The sequence below is a fragment of the Caretta caretta genome, chromosome 5 (genome assembly GCF_965140235.1).
Source record: "Caretta caretta isolate rCarCar2 chromosome 5, rCarCar1.hap1, whole genome shotgun sequence".
Taxonomy (NCBI): domain Eukaryota; kingdom Metazoa; phylum Chordata; order Testudines; family Cheloniidae; genus Caretta; species Caretta caretta.
Window position 1 is genome coordinate 101,051,373 of NC_134210.1, and position 3,569 is coordinate 101,054,941.

The 3,569-nt window shown below is 50.5% G+C and overlaps 1 long non-coding RNA gene across 1 annotated transcript; it reads right to left on the reverse strand.

Moving 5' to 3' along the window:
- Positions 1 to 1,544: 1,544 nt before the first annotated feature.
- On the reverse strand, positions 1,545 to 2,872 carry LOC125637361 (uncharacterized). The gene is made up of 2 exons (XR_012668309.1): positions 2,673 to 2,872; positions 1,545 to 2,084 (listed from the first exon to the last, which is right to left on the reverse strand). It is a non-coding gene; the product is annotated as an uncharacterized LOC125637361 (long non-coding RNA).
- Between the last annotated feature and the right edge of the window lie 697 nt (positions 2,873 to 3,569).

Below are 3,569 nucleotides of genomic sequence, written 5' to 3' on the forward strand. Positions count from 1 at the left end.
TTCTGTGCGGACTCCATACCAAGGCAAGCATGGAGGCCGCTCAGCTCACTTTGGCAATTAGGAGCACATTAAACACCACACGCATTATCCAGCAGTATATGCAGCACCAGAACCTGGCAGAGCGATACCGGGTGAGGAGGCGACGTCAGCGCGGTCACGTGAGTGATCAGGACATGGACACAGATTTCTCTGAAAGCATGGGCCCTGCCAATGCATGCATCATGGTGCTAATGGGGCAGGTTCATGCTGTGGAATGCCCATTCTGGGCTCAGGAAACAAGCAGAGACTGGTGGGACCGCATAGTGTTGCAGGTCTGGGACGATTCCCAGGGGCTGCAAAACTTTCGCATGCGTAAGGGCACTTTCATGGAACTTTGTGACTTGCTTTCTCCTGCCCTGAAGCGCATGAATACCAAGATGAGAGCAGCCCTCACAGTTGAGAAGCGAGTGGCGATAGCCCTGTGGAAGCTTGCAACGCCAGACAGCTACCGGTCAGTTGGGAATCAATTTGGAGTGGGCAAATCTACTGTGGGGGCTCCTGTGATGCAAATAGCCCACGCAATCAAAGATCTGCTGATATCAAGGGTAGTGACCCTGGGAAATGTGCAGGTCATAGTGGATGGCTTTGCTGCAATGGGATTCCCTAACTGTGGTGGGGCGATAGAACACATATCCCTATCTTGGCACCAGAGCAACAAGCCGGCGAGTACATAAACGCAAGGGGTCCTTTTCAATAGTGCTGCAAGCCCTGGTGGATCACAAGGAATGTTTCACCAACATCAACGTGGGATGGCCGGGAAAGGTACATGACGCTCGCATCTTAAGGAACTCTGGTCTATTTCAAAAGCTGCAGGAAGGGACTTTATTCCCAGACCAGAAAATAACTGTTGGGGACGTTGAAATGCCTATATGTATCCTTGGGGATCCAGCCTTCCACTTAATGCCATGGCTCATGAAGCCGTACACAGGTAGCCTGGACAGTAGTCAGGGGCTGTTCAACTACAGGCTGAGCAAGTGCAGAATGGTGGTAGAATGTGCATTTGACGTTTAAAGGCGCGCTGGCGCAGTTTACTGACTCGCTTAGACCTCAGCAAAACCAATATTCCCACTGTTATTACTGCTTGCTGTGTGCTCCACAATATCTGTGAGAGTAAGGGGGAGACGTTTATGGCAGGGTGGGAGGTTGAGGCAAATCACCTGGCTGCTGGTTACATGCAGCCAGACACCAGGGCGGTTAGAAGAATACAGGAAGGCGCGGCAAGCATCAGAGAAGCTTTGAAAACTAGTTTCATGACTGGCCAGGCTACGGTGTGAAAGTTCTCTTTGTTTCTCCTTGATGAACCCCCCCGCCCCTTGGTTAACTCTACTTCCCTGTAAGCTAACCACCCTCCCCTCCTCCCTTCGATCATTGCTTGTAGAGGCAATAAACTCATTGTTGCTTCACATTCATGCATTCTTTATTCATTCATCACACAAATAGGGGGATGACTACCAAGGTAGCCCAGGAGGGGTGGTGGAGGAGGGAAGGAAAATGCCACACAGCACTTTAAAAGTTTACAACTTTAAAATTTATTGAATGCCAGCCTTCTTTTTTTTGGGCAATCCTCTGTGGTGGAGTGGCTGGTTGGCTGGTGGCCCCCCCACCGCGTTCTTGGGCGTCTGGGTGTGGAGGCTATGGAACTTGGGGAGGAGGGCGGTTGGTTACACAGGGGCTGTAGTGGCAGTCTGTGCTCCAGCTGCCTTTGCTGCAGCTCAACCATACACTGGAGCATACTGGTTTGGTCCTTCAGCAGCCTCAGCATTGAATCCTGCCTCCTCTCATCACGCTGCCGCTACATTTGAGCTTCAGCCCTGTCTTCAGCCAGCCACTTACTCTCTTCAGCCCGCCACCTCTCCTCCCGGTCATTTTGTGCTTTCCTGCACTCTGACATTATTTGCCTCCACGTATTCGTCTGTGCTCTGTCAGTGTGGGAGGACAGCATGAGCTCAGAGAACATTTCATCACGAGTGCGTTTTTTTCTTTCTTTCTAATCTTCACTAGCCTCTGGGAAGGAGAAGATCCTGTGATCATTGAAACACATGCAGCTGGTGGAGAAAAAAAAAAGGGACAGCAGTATTTAAAAGACACATTTTGTAAAACAGTGGCTACAGTCTTTCAGGGTAAACCTTGCTGTTAACATTACATACATAGCACATGTGCTTTCGTTACAAGGTCGCATTTTGCCTCCCCCCACCGCGTGGCTACCTCCTTAACCTTCCCCCTTCCCCATGGCTAACAGTGGGGAACATTTTTGTTCAGCCACAGGCAAACAGCCCAGCAGGAACGGGCTCCTCTGAGTGTTCCCTGAAGAAAAGCACCCTATTTCAACCAGGTGACCATGAATGATATCTCACTCTCCTGAGGATAACACAGAGAGATAAAGAACGGATGTTGTTTGAACGCCAGCAAACATACACTGCAATGCTTTGTTGTACAATGATTCCCGAGTACGTGTTACTGGCCTGGAGTGGTAAAGTGTCCTACCATGAAGGACGCAATAAGGCTGCCCTCCCCAGAAACCTTTTGCAAAGGCTTTGGGAGTACATCCAGGAGAGCCGCGAATGCCAGGGCAAAGTAATCCTTTCACATGCTTGCTTTTAAACCATGTATAGTATTTTAAAAGGTACACTCACCGGAGGTCCCTTCTCTGCCTGCTGGGTCCAGGAGGCAGCCTTGGGTGGGTTCGGGGGGTACTGGCTCCAGGTCCAGGGTGAGAAACAGTTCCTGGCTGTCGGGAAAAGCGGTTTCTCTGCTTGCTTGCTGTGAGCTATCTACAACCTCATCATCATCATCATCTTCTTCATCCCCGAAACCTGCTTCCATGTTGCCTCCATCTCCGTTGAAGGAGTCAAACAACACGGCTGGGGTAGTGGTGGCTGAACCCCCTAAAATGGCATGCAGCTCATCATAGAAGCAGCATGTTTGGGGCTCTGACTCGGAGCGGCCATTCGCCTCTCTGGTTTTCTGGTAGGCTTGCCTCAGCTCCTTAAGTTTCACGTGGCACTGGTTCGGGTCCCTGTTACGGCCTCTGTCCTTCATGCCCTGGGAGATTTTGACAAAGGTTTTGGCATTTCGAAAACTGGAACGGAGTTCTGATAGCACGGATTCCTCTCCCCATACAGCGATCAGATCCCGTACCTTCCGTTCAGTCCATGCTGCAGCTCTTTTGCGATTCTGGGACTCTATCATGGTCACCTCTGCTGATGAGCTCTGCATGGTCACCTGCAGCTTTCCATGCTGGCCAAACAGGAAATGAGATTCAAAAGTTCGCAGTTCTTTTCCTGTCTACCTGGCCAGTGCATCTGAGTTGAGAGTGCTGTCCAGAGCGGTCATAAGGGAGCACTCTGGGATAGCTCCCGGAGGCCAATACCGTTGAATTGTGTCCACAGTACCCCAAATTCGACCCGGCAAGGCCGATTTAAACGCTAATCCACTTGTCAGGGGTGGAGTAAGGAAATCGATTTTAAGAGCCCTTTAAGTCGAAATAAAGGGCTTCATTGTGTGGACGGGTGCAGGTTTACATCGATTTA